This window comes from Aegilops tauschii, chromosome 6 (genome assembly GCF_002575655.3).
Source record: "Aegilops tauschii subsp. strangulata cultivar AL8/78 chromosome 6, Aet v6.0, whole genome shotgun sequence".
In the NCBI taxonomy this organism is placed as follows: domain Eukaryota; kingdom Viridiplantae; phylum Streptophyta; class Magnoliopsida; order Poales; family Poaceae; genus Aegilops; species Aegilops tauschii.
This window is the reverse complement of record NC_053040.3, coordinates 263,125,212-263,139,365: the sequence shown is the minus strand read 5'-3', so window position 1 is coordinate 263,139,365 and position 14,154 is coordinate 263,125,212. Positions and strand designations below refer to the sequence as shown.

Here is a 14,154-nt window from a genome sequence, read left to right as displayed (position 1 = left end):
CCCTGGAAAAAAATCAGAAGGCAGCTTTTGGGACGAAGCGCCGCCGTCTTGAGGCGGAACCTTGGCGGAACCAATCTAGGGCTCCGGCGGAGCTGTTCTGCCGGGGAAACATCCCTCCGGGAGGGGGAATCATCAGCATCGTCATCACCATCGATCCTCTCATCGGGAGGGGGTCTATCTCCATCAACATCTTCACTCGCACCATCTCATCTCAAACCCTAGTTCATCTCTTGTATCCGATCTTTGTCTCAAAACCTCAGATTGGTACCTGTGGGTTGCTAGTACTGTTGATTACTCCTTGTAGTTGATGCTAGCTAGTCTATTTGGTGGAAGATCATATGTTTGGATCCTTTATGCATATTAATACCCCTCTGATTATGAACATGAATATGATTTGTGAGTAGTTACATTTGTTCCTGGGGACATGGGAGAAGTCTTGTTATAAGTAGTCATGTGAATTTGGTATTCGTTTGATATTTTGATGAGATGTATGTTGTCTTTCCTCTAGTGGTGTTATGTGAACGTCGACTACATGACACTTCACCATTATTTGGGCCTAGGGGAAAGCATTGGGAAGTAATAAGTAGTTGATGGGTTGCTAGAGTGACAGAAGCTTAAACCCTAGTTTATGGGTTGCTTCGTAAGGGGCTGATTTGGACCCATATGTTTCATGCTATGGTTAGGTTTACCTTAATACTTCTTTTGTCGTTGCGGATGCTTGCAATAGGGGTTAATCATAAGTGGGATGCTTGTCCAAGGAAGGGCAGTACCCAAGCACCGGTCCACCCACATATCAAATCATCAAAGTAACGAACGTGAATCATATGAGCATGATGAAAACTAGCTTGACGATAATTCCCATGTGTCCTCGGGAGCGTTTTCCTTTATATAAGAGTTTGTCCAGGCTTGTCCTTTGCTACAAAAAGGATTGGGCCACCTTGCTGCACCATGTTTACTTTTGTTACTTGTTACCCGTTACAAATTACTTTATCACAAAAGTATCTGTTACCGACAATTTCAGTGCTTGCAAAGAATACCTTACTGAAAACCGCTTGTCATTTCCTTCTGCTCCTCGTGGGGTTCGACACTCTTACTTATCGAAAGGACTACGATAGATCCCCTATACTTGTGGGTCATCACCACGTGCCCCCGACGCCGCGCCGCCCCGACGCCCGCGCCACCCCGACGCCCTCGCCGCCTGCGCCATGTCGACGCCACTGCCGCCCCGACCCCCCGCCGCCCCGCCGCCCTCGCCACCCGCGCCACCCCGACGCCCTCGCCGCCCACGCCACCCCGCCGCCCCCGCCGCCCCGACGCCGTTGTTGCCCCGCCGCCCCCGCCGGCCCGGCGTCCCGCCGTCCCGCCGTCCCGCCGCCCTAGCCACTCCGACACCGCCGCCCCGCCGCCCCAACACCCTCGCCGCCTGCGCCACCCCGACGCTCTCGCCGCTCGCGCCACCCCGACGCCCCTGTCGTCCTCGCCGGCCCGGCGCCCCGCCGCCGCGACAACCAGGCGCCCCACCGTCCCGACGCCCTAGCCGCCCCGACACCCCGCCGCCCCGGTGCCTCGCCGACCCACTCCGGTGACCTTCCCCCTATTTTTTTTCTTTTTTTTCTACTGCTAGTAATTAGGTTAGTTACTACTGTTAGTTTCTTTTTTTTGTACTGCTACTAATTAGGTTAGTTAGTACTGTTAGTTAGGTTGGTTTGATTTTCTAGGTTAGTCTGATTTTCTAGGTTAGTTAGGTTAGTAATCTTTAGACTAGGTTTGTGTCATTCCTCTCATGTCTTCTTTTGTCAGACTTTGTTTTCTATAGTAATTTAAGTTCTGTTTTGTTGACTTGTTTGTTTGAGTTTGTGTTTCTATTTGTCCGGTGATGAAAAACCTGTTAATCATACCATCTTTAGTGACTGATTGGTCGCTGTGCGCCAATGTTGTCATTCTGCAATTCTGAGGATAAATTGAACATCTTAGCGTAATTTTTTGAGTACTTCTGAACTTATATGTCATCTTGGCGAAATGTTAATCGGGCTAGAATTTTTCAAATGGGCTATCCTTTTGGTGGATCTTGAGTTGCTTACTACTACTTGTTTGATCATAAGCATAATCCTATTTGCCTAGAAAGCATTGTCTGACGGCTCAACCATTTGTTATGAAACTCTTTAAATATTCTTATTTGAACTCAGGAATTTGTGTAACGTTTTTGGTTGATTTTTCTTTCCTAATTGGAGATTTTTGTCTATGGATCCCGGTGATGACTTGTGATGTTGAAAAGTAGTGGCCTGATTCATACATTGATGAGATCTATATTATCACTCTGGGTGATCTATCCGACAACATATCCAACTTTTTTTATGTTTGTGTTTTTTTGGTGATATTTCTTTTATCTGGACACAAATGTTCATAAATTGTTTATTTGCTTTGAACTTTGTTGTTAATTTTTGGTTTAAAATCTTTCTCTATCAAGAGAGTACAAGCAAATCTTTGTTGTTATCTGGACATTTTTGCTTTGATCTTTAGACTAGGTTAGTTAGGTTAATTAGGTTTGTACGTTAGTTAGGTTAGTTTGTAGGTTAGTTAGGTTAGTTCTGTTAACCAGTTCTAGTTTTAGTTTTACTAATTACTACTCCTAGAAAAAACATGTAAATGCTTAGGATTAGGATGCATATGCATCCCTTTTCTTTTGTTTCTTGAAAATTAGAAAAAATGGCAGGTTTAGTCATCATTTGTCAATTAGTTGGCTAATGTTTTCTAGAATTATTTGACCATGGGCATGGACACGTAGCAACTAGGAAAGGTAGAATTTTGCATAAAGGGTTTTTGATGGATTTGACCAATATTTTTAACATGACCGTGTGTTGAAACTCTTATATATGGACAATATATGTCCAATGAGCTTCCCTAAATTTTCTCAAATATTTTGGAAATACTAAAATAATTTTAACCTATTAATGACCATTTCTGGCCTTAAGAAAAAGTGTTTAATTAGTTAGTTAGTTATTTTAGGTTAATTACTTAGTTAGTTAATTTTTTTAGGTGTTGTTTTCACCCACCAAATTTTTTATTATGTTTATGTTGTACTAATTTCATTTACTCTTTGTCATTGTAGGTATTGACAGATGGTGGGCGCGGGTCGAGAGCGCTCCGAGCTTGCTTCCTCGGCGCGTGCTGGGAGGGGTGGCTATATTGCACCCCAGCAGCTTCGGAGAGCGCTCGTAGACATCATGACGACACCTGTTGCGGGCGCTTCTTCTTTGGCCGGGAGAGGTCGGGAGAAGATGAAGAGGGTTGGAGCTAGAGGTGGATGTGGCGGCAGGAGAGCTAGGAAGCCTGTTGCAGCTTCCTCGCCGCCACCCCAGCTGTTTCTTCAGACCACCGGAGTGCTCCGTCTTAGGTGGACCCGTCAGACTTGGACCCGTCTCGGACTCCGGTCCACGAGACTCGCGTCGACGAGCCTCAGGCCCCAGAGTCATCGTCCCAGGAGACTCGGGCCCCAGAGTCTTCGTCCCACGTGACTCCAAAGACTAGTGGCCATGTTGATGGCGAGGAGACCTAGTCTGACGATAGTTTTAGTGAGGGCGAGCTGGTTGAGCAAGGGAAGAAGGTCTACCAGCGTGGTGGGACGAAGCTCCCGGCTGTGCTGGCGACCCGCGATCAGAGATCTTTGATTGAGCCTAACGGGGAGAAGTAAGTACATTTACTCTTTTTTAACCTTTTTTCCTTCATGTTTCTTCAAATTAATATCTAATGTGTTGGACTTGTCATACTGCAGGGGTTGGATACACGCCGATGGTGTCCGCGGGCCCAACCAGGTCTTGGTGTGCTTTGCCGGCACCACTTCCAAGGGTGGGTCACGTTGCCTGGTGAGGGTCAGGTTCCACAGCTAGCACTGAGCTAGGAGTTGTACGTGTCTGCCCGGGCCCCCCGGAGGAGAGGGTCGACGGTGTCTTGTGCGAGACGGTGGCCGACATTGTGAGGCGGCGGTTTTGGGTAATTTCTCCTTTACAGAATTTAAAATCAACAATACCTAGTGATTGTACTAATCAGTGTTGTCTTGTTCGATTGCAGACCTTCTATAGGTATTCTAAGGAACACGAGGCGGAGGCGGCTAGGGTTCTCGAAGCCGAGTGCAAGCGCCTACTTCAGAACTTACGGCACGAGGCTTGGGTGCAGGTTGTTCGAGACTACTACACCTCGACTAACATTAGGAGAGCCAAGAAGAAGTGTCGCGGCAAGTATCTGAGTAAGCAGAAGTACATGAAGGTAATTACCTATTCTTAAGGCATTATACTTAGTTTCCTTGATTTCATTCGTAGGCGTAGCGCTGAAATTTCTGTTTGCCAAACTTAGGTGCCCCCGAGATGGTGTGCGGATAGGATGGACTGTTGGGAGGCATTGGTGGATGAGTGGTGCTCTCCCCAATGGCTAGACGAACACAACAAGGCCAGGGATAAGCATGCCCAAATGCGAGGTGTGCCACACCATCAAGGGAACTCCAACCTGTTTGAGTATGGGGATCACTTGGTATGTGGTTTGAGCCCTTAACGATTCATGCAATTTCATTCTCCATGCTAGCTTGAGCCCTTAACTAATATGGTGTTCCTCTCTTTTAGGCGAACACAACAAGAAGGACATGCCACCGCAGTACGACGTCTATGCCATGGCCCATACTGCCCCGTTCAAGAAGGCCAAGGCATTCTCTAAGGATGACCTCGATCATCCTGAGAGCTTCACCAACATCTCCTCCCACAACAAGCTCGTGAGGTATAGAGACTTTGGGAAGGCGACGAAAGGGGATGACTTCAACCAGAGCCAGAGTCCTTTTGATCCGGAGCTCGTGATGCTATCTGGTGAAGGCAGGAAACATGGCTTGGTAGCCATTGGGGATGGACTGATACGTTGTAGTAGAGTTCTCCCGGAGATCAAGAAGCGCCATGCAAGGTCTCTTCCTGAGATACTGCCTCGACCATGGCCAGTGGAGCTCGCCATCGAGGCTAGGGCCCAATAGCTTCTGGCAGAGGAAAACAGGCAGGCTAAGCAGTGGGAGATCGAGCTGGAGGAGAGGACGGCATGTCTATTGGAGGCGGAGAGGAACCGGAACGATGCGTCTCATCGGGCCCTATACGAGCTCCTCGTGGTAAGTTTCTCCTGCATATTAGCCAAATCATGCACGTAATGTTTGTTTCATTACTAAGTAATATGACTGACTCGTGAAAACAAAATGTGCAGTCCGTGTGCGAGAAAAACGGTCAGACCCCTCCGCCGATGCCACAGATTCCTATAGCAGACACGGTTAGTTTCATTTGAATGGTCATTAGTCATTTCAGTTGCATCATGCTAACGATACATTGCAAATGATCTTTGGTGCAGCATGCATCCCGGCAAGCATCGACCGATCCTTCTCCATCTCGCACTAGCGCAAACCCGACCCCAACCGATCCTTCTCCGTCTGGCACTGGTGCAAACCCGACCGGTCCTTCACCTCCGTGATGCCGGTAAGTTATCTCTAGTGTTTTGCTTACCAAATGCATAAAGACCTAGACTTAGCTCCTAAATGATCTATACTTACCTTTGTTTCCTCCGAAATGACCTAAGTTGGCTCTAATATGCTAAGTTATCTCTAATATTCTTACTTACCTAGGTTTCCTCAATAATGACATACACTTAGCTTACATATGTAAAAAATGGCATAATTATCTTACTTAGGTTTTAAAAAATGCCATAGTTAGCTTATTTTCCTCGAAAATGACATAATAAGCCTAATTAGCTCCAAAATGATCAATTTTACCTAAGTTAGCTCCAAAATGACCTAAGTTAGCTCTAAAATGCTAAATTAGCTCTAATATGCTTAGTTACCTTGGTTAGCTCAATAAAGACCTATAATTAGCTTACTTATGTCAAAAATGGCATAATATGCTTAGGTAACTCAAAAATGGCATAATAAGCTAGGTTAGCTACAAAATGACCAAGTTTACCTAGGTTAGCTCCAATATGACCCATTTTACCTATTTTAGCTCCAAAATGACCTATTTACCTAGCTTAGCTCTAAAATGACCTACACACTTAGCATTTTTACATATCTTAGCTAAAAATGTCATTTGTCCTACCTTAGTTAGAAGAAGAAGAAGATAAAGAAGAGGAGAGGAGACTAAGAAAGAGAAGATAAATTCTTCTTCTTCTTTTTCTTCTTCTTCTTCTTCTTCTTCTTCTTCTTCTTTTTCTTCTTTTTCTAGCTAGCCTTCTTCTTCTTCTTCTAACTTTCTTCTTTCCCAATTTGCAAATTTGCTTTAGATGAGGAGCTTGCTTTCATGGAGTCTACTCTTTTTGTTTTGATTTTGTACGATGAACTTTGTTGGAGGAAACTTCTTATTGGATATGTAGAGTTGGAAACTTGTTGGATATGTGTTGTTGCAAACTTGTTGGATATGTTGTCGGATGTGTTGGAAACTCATTGGATATGCTTGTCTATATATATATATATTCAAATGTTTATATATATATATATATATATATATATGAAATTCAGTGAAATTGAATGAATTTAATAAAAAAACAGGGGCTTACAGGATCTTTGCCGTCTGCTGGCAGACGACAAAGAGCTTTCCATCAGCCAGCAGATGGCAAAGCTGCCACGTGGCAGCTACCTGTGCAACCTGGGGCACTGGCTAGCCTATTTGGTTACTTTGCCATCTGCTGGCAGACAGCAAAGACCATTACACCTTTGCCGTCTGCCAGCGGACGACAAAGAGCCCTTCACCATAGCCTATTCAGCCGGACCTGTTGCCGTCTGCTGGCGGATGGCAAAGGCCTTTGCTGTCCGCCAGGCATGCCTTTGCTGTGAGCCATGGCAGAAGGCAAAGTGCCTGATTCCTGTAGTGAGAGCTTATGAGATTTTTTTGTTGAGTTCTGTGTTGTGAAGTTTTCAAGTTTTGGGTAAGGATTTGATGGACTATGTAATAAGGAGTGGCAAGAGACTAAGCTTGGGGATGCCCAAGGCACCCCAAGGTAATATTCAAGGACAACCAAGAGCCTAAGTTTCGGGATGCCCCGAAAGGCATCCCCCCTTTCGTCTTCGTCTATCGGTAACTTTACTTGAGACTACATTTTTATTCACCACATGATATGTGTTTTGCTTGGAGCGTCTTGTATGATTTGAGTCTTTGCTTTTTAGTTCGCCACAATCATCCTTGCTGTACACACCTTTTGAGAGAGACACACATGAATCATGATTTATTAGAATACTCTATGTGCTTCACTTATATCCTTTGAGTTAGGCAATATTGCTCTAGTGCTTCACTTATATCTTTTTAGAGCTCGACGGTGGTTTTGTTTTATAAAAGTTGATGAACTCTCATGCTTCACTTATATTATTTTGAGAGTCTCTAAACAGCATGGTAATTTGCTTTGGCTATGAATTTAGTCCTAATATGATAGGCATCCAAGAGGGATATAATACAAACTTTCATATAAAGTGCATTGAATACTATGAGAAGTTTGATTCCTTACGATTGTTTTTAGATATGAAGATGGTGATATTAGAGTCATGCTAGTGATTAAGTTGTGTATTTGAGAAATACTTGTGTTAAAGTTTGTGATTCCCGTAGCATGCACGTATGGTGAACCGTTATGTGATGAAGTCGGAGCATGATTTATTAATTGATTGTCTTCCTTATGAGTGGCGGTCGGGGACGAGCGATGGTCTTTTCCTACCAATCTATCCCCCTAGGAGTATGCGCATAGTACTCTGTTTCGATAACTAAATAGATGTTTGCAACAATTATGTGAGTTCTTTATGACTAATGTTGAGTCCATGGATTATACGCACTCTCACCTTTCCACCATTGCTAGCCTCTCTAGTACCCCGCAATTTTCGCCGGTACAGTAAACCCACCATATGCCTTCCTCAAAACAGCCACCATACCTACCTATTATGGCATTTCCATAGCCATTCCGAGATATATTGCCATGCAACTTTCCACCGTTCCGTTTATTATGACACTCTCCATCATTGTCATATTTCTATGCATGATCATGTAGTTGACATCGTATTTTTGGCAAAGCCACCGTTCATAATTCTCTCATACATGTCACTCTTGATTAATTGCACATCCCGGTACACCGTCCGAGGCATTCACATAGAGTCATATTTTGTTCTAAGTATCAAGTTGTAATTATTGAGTTTTAAGTAAATAAAAGTGTGATGATGTTCATTATTAGAGCATTGTCCCATGTGAGGAAAGGATGATGGAGACTATGATTCCCCCACAAGTCGTTATGAGACTTCGGACGAAAAAAAGAGGCCAAAAAATGAGAGAAGACCCAAATAAAAAAATGAGAGAAAAGAGAGAAGGGGCAATACCACTATCCTTTTACCACACTTGTGCTTCAAAGTAGCACCATGATCTTTATGATAAGAGAGTCTCCTATATTGTCACTTTCATATACTAGAACTTGGCTTGTATATTCCAATGATGGGCTTCCTCAAATTGCCCTAGGTCTTCATGACCAAGCAAGTTGGATGCACACCCACTTAGTTTCTTTTTTGAGCTTTCATACACTTATAGCTCTAGTGCATCCGTTGCATGGCAATCCCTACTCACTGACATTGATATCTATTAATGGGCATCTCCATAGCCCGTTGATACGCCTAGTTGATGTGAGACTATCTCCCTCTTTTTGTCTTCTCCACAACCACCTTCTACTCCACCTATAGTGCTATGTCCATGGCTCATGCTCATGTATTGCGTGAAAGTTGAAAAAGTTTGAGAACATCAAAAGTATGAAACAATTGCTTGGCTTGTCGTCGGGGGTGTGCATGATTTGAATATTTTGTGTGATGAAGATGGAACATAGCCAGACTATATGGTTTTGTAGGGATAAGCTTTCTTTGGCCATGTTATTTTGAGAAGACATAATTATCTTGTTAGTATGCTTGAAGTATTATTGTTATTATGTCAATATTAAACTTTTGTTTTGAATCATACGGATCTGAACATTCATGCCAAAATAAAAGAAATTACATGGATAAATATGCTAGGAGCATTCCACATCAAAAATTTTGTTTTTATCATTTACCTACTCGAGGACGAGCATGAATTAAGCTTGGGATGCTTGATACGTCTCCAACGTGTCTACAATTTTTGATTGTTCCATGCTATTATATTATCTGTTTTGGATGTTTTATATGCATTAATATGCTATTATATAAGATTTTTGGGACTAACCTATTAACCTAGAGCCTAGTGCCAGTTCCTATTTTTTCCTTGTTTTAGAGTTTCGCAGAAAATGAATATCAAACGAAGTCCAAACGGAATGAAACTTTAGCGATGATTTTTCATGGACTAGAGGACATCCAGAGGACTTGGAGTACATGTCAGGGAAGCCACGAGGCGGCCACAAGGACGAAGGGCGCGCCCCCTACCCTTGTGGGCCCCTCGTGACTCCACCGACCTATTTCTTCCGCCTAGATATTCTCAAACATTCCAAAACCTACCAGGAGAGCCACAAAACACTTTTCTACCGCCACAACCTTCTGTACCCGTAGATCCCATATAGGGGCCTTTTTTGGCATCCTGCCAAAGGGGGATTCGATCAGGGAGGGCTTCTACATCAACACCATTGCCTCTCCGATGAAGCGTGAGTAGTTTACCTCAGACCTACGGTCCATAGCTAGTACCTAGATGGCTTCTTCTCTCTCTTTGATTCTCAATACTGTTGGAAATATGCCCTAGAGGCAATAATAAATGGTTATTATTATATTTCTTTGTTCATGATAATTGTCTATTGTTCATGCTATAATTGTATTGTCCGGAAATCGTAATACATGGTGAATACATAGACCACAACGTGTCCCTAGTAAGCCTCTAGTAGACTAGCTCGTTGATCAACAGATAGTCATGGTTTCCTGACTATGGACATTGGATGTCATTCATAACGGGATCACATCATTAGGAGAATGATGTGATGGACAAGACCCAATCCTAAGCATAGCATAAAAGATCGTGTAGTTTCGTTTGCTAGAGCTTTTCCAATGTCAAGTATCTTTTCCTTAGACCATGAGATCGTGCAACTCCCGGATACCGTAGGAGTGCTTTGGGCATGCCAAATATCACAACGTAACTGGGTGACTATAAAGGTGCACTACGGGCATCTCCGAAAGTGTCTGTTGGGTTGGCACGGATCGAGACTGGGATTTGTCACTCCGTGTGACGGAGAGGTATCTCTGGGCCCACTCGGTAATGCATCATCATAATGAGCTCAATGTGACTAAGGCGTTAGTCATGGGATCATGCATTGCGGTACGAGTAAAGAGACTTGCCGGTAACGAGATTGAACAAGGTGTTGGGATACCGACGATCGAATCTCGGGCAAGTAACATACCGATTGACAAAGGGAATTGCATACGGGATTGATTGAATCCTCGACATCATGGTTCATCCGATGAGATCATCGTGGAACATGTGGGAGCCAACATGGGTATCCAGATCCCGCTGTTGGTTATTGACCGGAGAGGCGTCTCGGTCATGTCTGCATGTCTCCCGAACCCGTAGGGTCTACACACTTAAGGTTCGGTGATGCTAGGGTTTTAGAGATATGTGTATGCGGAAACCCGAAAGTTGTTCGGAGTCCCGGATGAGATCCTGGACATCACGAGGAGTTCCGGAATGGTCCGGAGGTGAAGATTTATATATAGGAAGTCAAGTTTCGGCCACCGGGAAAGTTTCGGGGGTTACCGGTATTGTACCGGGACCACCGGAAGGGTCCTGGGGGTCCATCGGGTGGGGCCACCTATCCGGGGGGCCCCGTGGGCTGAACTGGAAGGGAACCAGCCCCTAGTGGGCTGGGCGCCCCCCCATGGGCCTCCCCCTGCGCCTAGGGTTGGAAACCCTAGGGTGGGGGGGCGCCCCACTTGCCTTGGGGGGCAAGGCACCCCCTTGGCCGCCGCCCCCCCATCTAGATGGGGCTTGGCCGGCGCCCCCCCTCCCAGGGGGCCTATATAAGGGGGGGGGGGGAGGGAGGGCAGTAGCATTACAGCCTTGGGCGCCTCCCTCCTCCACTGCTACACCTCTCTCTCTCGCAGACGCTTGGCGAAGCCCTGCCGAGATCCCGCTACATCCACCACCACGCCGTCGTGCTGCTGGATCTCCATCAACCTCTCCGTCCCCCTTGCTGGATCAAGAAGGAGGAGACGTCGCTGCACCGTACGTGTGTTGAACGCGGAGGTGCCGTCCGTTCGGCACTCGGTCATCGGTGATTTGAATCACGGCGAGTACGACTCCGTCATCCACGTTCATTGGAACGCTTCCGCTCGCGATCTACAAGGGTATGTAGATGCACTCCTTTCCCCTCGTTGCTAGTATACTCCATAGATGCATCTTGGTGAGCATAGGAAATTTTTTAAAATTATGCTACGATTCCCAACAGTGGCATCATGAGCCAGGCCTATGCGTAGTTACTATGCACGAGTAGAACACAAAGAAGTTGTGGGCGTTGATGTTGCCAATTCTTCTTGCCGCTACTAGTCGTTTCTTGTTTCGGCGGCATTGTAGGATGAAGCGGCCCGGACCGACCTGACACATACGCTTACGTGAGACAGGTTCCACCGACTGACATGCACTAGATGCATAAGGTGGCTAGCGGGTGTCTATCTCTCCTACTTTAGTCGGAACGGACTCGATGAAAAGGGTCCTTATGAAGGGTAAATAGAAATTGGCAAATCACATTGTGGTCATACGTAGGTAAGAAATGTTCTTGCTAGAAACCTACAAACCACGTAATAACTTGCAACAACTATTAGAGGACGTCTAACTTGTTTTTGCAGCATGTGCTATGTGATGTGATATGGCCAGAAGATGTGATGAATGTTATATGTGATGTATGAGATTGATCATATTCTTGTAATAGGAATCACGACTTGCATGTCGATGAGTACGACAACCGGCAGGAGCCATAGGAGTTGTCTTTGTTATTTTGCATGACCTGCGTGTCATTGAATAACGCCAGGTAAATTACTTTACTTTGTTGCTAAACGCGTTAGCCATAGAAGTAGAAGTAATCGTTGGCGTGACGACTTCATGAAGACACGATGATGGAGATCATGATGATGGAGATCATGGTGTCATGCCGGTGACGAAGATGATCATGGTGCCCCGAAGATGGAGATCAAAGGAGCATAATGATATTGGCCATATCATGTCACTATTTGATTGCATGTGATGTTTATCATGTTTTTGCATCTTATCTGCTTAGAACGACGGTAGTAAGTAAGATGATCCCTTATAATAATTTCAAGAAAGTGTTCACCCTAACTATGCACCATTGCGAAGGTTTGTTGTTTCGAAGCACCACGTGATGATCGGGTGTGATAGATTCTAACGTTCGCATACAACGGGTGTTGACGAGCCTAGCATGTACAGACATGGCCTCGGAACACACGCAATACACTTAGGTTGACTTGACGAGCCTAGCATGTACAGACATGGCCTCGGAACACGGAGGACCGAAAGGTCGAGCATGAGTCGTATAGAAGATACGATCAACATGGAGATGTTCACCGATCTTGACTAGTCCGTCTCACGTGATGATCGGACACGGCCTAGTTAACTCGGATCATGTTTCACTTAGATGACTAGAGGGATGTCTATCTGAGTGGGAGTTCATTGTGTAATTTGATTAGATGAACTTAATTATCATGAACTTAGTATAAAATCTTTACACTATGACTTGTAGATCAAATGGCCAACGTTGTCCTCAATTTCAACGCGTTCCTAGAGAAAACCAAGCTGAAAGATGATGGCAGCAACTATACGGACTGGGTCCGGAACCTGAGGATCATCCTCATAGTAGCCAAGAAAGATTATGTCTTAGAAGCACCACTAGGTGATGCACCAATCCCAGAGAACCAACACGTTATGAACGCTTGGCAGCAGCGTGCTGATGATTACTCCCTCGTTCAGTGCGGCATGCTTTACAGCTTAGAACTGGGTCTCCAAAAGCGTTTTGAGAAACATGGAGCATATGAGATGTTCGAGGAGCTAAAATTGGTTTTCCAAGCTCATGCCCGGATCGAGAGATATGAAGTCTCCGACAAGTTCTTCAGCTGTAAAATGGAGGAAAATAGTTCTGTAAGTGAGCACATACTCAGAATGTCTGGGTTGCACAACCGCTTGACTCAGCTGGGAGTTAATCTCCCGGATGACGCGGTCATTGACAGAATCCTTCAGTCGCTTCCACCAAGCTACAAGAGCTTTGTGATGAACTTCAATATGCAGGGGATGGAAAATACCATTCCTGAGATATATTCAATGCTGAAATCAGCGGAGGTGGAGATCAGAAAAGAACATCAAGTGTTGATGGTGAATAAAACCACTAAGTTCAAGAAGGGCAAGGGTAAGAAGAACTTCAAGAAGGACGGCAAGGGAGTTGCCGCGCCCGGTAAGCCAGTTGCCGGGAAGAAGCCAAGGAATGGACCCAAGCCCGAGACTGAGTGCTTTTATTGCAAGGGAAGTGGTCACTGGAAGCGGAACTGCCCCAAATACTTAGCGGACAAGAAGGCCGGCAACACCAAAGGTATATGTGATATACATGTAATTGATGTGTACCTTACCAGTACTCGTAGTATCTCCTGGGTATTTGATACCGGTGCGGTTGCTCATATTTGTAACTCGAAACAGGAACTACGGAATAAACGGAGACTGGCGAAGGACGAGGTGACGATGCGCGTCGGGAATGGTTCCAAGGTTGATGTGATCGCCGTCGGCACGCTACCTCTGCATCTACCCACGGGATTAGTTTTAAACCTCAATAATTGTTATTTAGTGCCAGCTTTGAGCATGAACATTGTATCTGGATCTCGTTTAATTCGAGATGGCTACTCATTTAAATCCGAGAATAATGGTTGTTCTATTTATTTGAGAGATATGTTTTATGGTCATGCCCCGCTGGTCAATGGTTTATTTTTGATGAATCTCGAACGTGATGTTACACATATTCATAGTGTGAATACCAAAAGATGTAAAGTTGATAACGATAGTCCCACATACTTGTGGCACTGCCGCCTTGGTCACATTGGCGTCAAGCGCATGAAGAAGCTCCATGCAGATGGACTTTTGGAGTCTCTTGATTACGAATCATTTGACACGTGCAAACCATGCC

The 14,154-nt window shown here is 45.0% G+C and overlaps 1 non-coding gene across 1 annotated transcript; it reads left to right on the top strand.

The window, feature by feature from the left end:
- Window positions 1–1,867: 1,867 nt before the first annotated feature.
- On the top strand, window positions 1,868–1,959 carry LOC120967540 (small nucleolar RNA SNORD96 family). Its single transcript, XR_005761286.1, has one exon. It is a non-coding gene; the product is annotated as a small nucleolar RNA SNORD96 family (small nucleolar RNA).
- Window positions 1,960–14,154: the final 12,195 nt, after the last annotated feature.